Below are 676 nucleotides of genomic sequence, written 5' to 3' on the forward strand. Positions count from 1 at the left end.
GACAGCCATTTTGCATTTTTTGCATTTCTTTTCTATGGGAATGGTCTTGATCCCTGTCTCCTATACAATGTCACGAACCTCAGTCCATAGTTCATCAGGCACTCTGTCTATCAGATCTAGGCCTTAAATCTATTTCTCACTTCCACTGTATAATCATAAGGGATTTGATTTAGGTCATACCTGAATGGTCTAGTGGTTTTCCCTACTTTCTTCAATTTAAGTCGAATTTAGTAATAAGGAGTTCATGGTCTGAGCCACAGTCAGCTCCTGGTCTTGTTTTTGCTGACTGTATAGAGCTTCTCCATCTTTGGCTGCAAAGAATATAATCAATCTGATTTCGGTGTTGACCATCTGGTGATGTCCATGTATAGAGTCTTCTCTTGTGTTGTTGGAAGAGGGTGTTTGTTATGACCAGTGCATTTTCTTGGCAAAACTCTATTAGTCTTTGCCCTGCTTCATTCCGTATTCCAAGGCCAAATTTGCCTGTTACTCCAGGTGTTTCTTGACTTCCTACTTTTGCATTCCATAGCTCACACTATATACAAATATTTAACTCAAAATGCATCATATACTTAAATGAGGGTCATAAAGCTATAATATTTCTAGGAGAAAGTCTTTGTAACCTTAAGATAAACAAAGTTTTTTAGATTCAACATCAAAGTACAACCCATAAAAG

Source organism: Bos javanicus, chromosome 3 (genome assembly GCF_032452875.1).
Source record: "Bos javanicus breed banteng chromosome 3, ARS-OSU_banteng_1.0, whole genome shotgun sequence".
Taxonomy (NCBI): domain Eukaryota; kingdom Metazoa; phylum Chordata; class Mammalia; order Artiodactyla; family Bovidae; genus Bos; species Bos javanicus.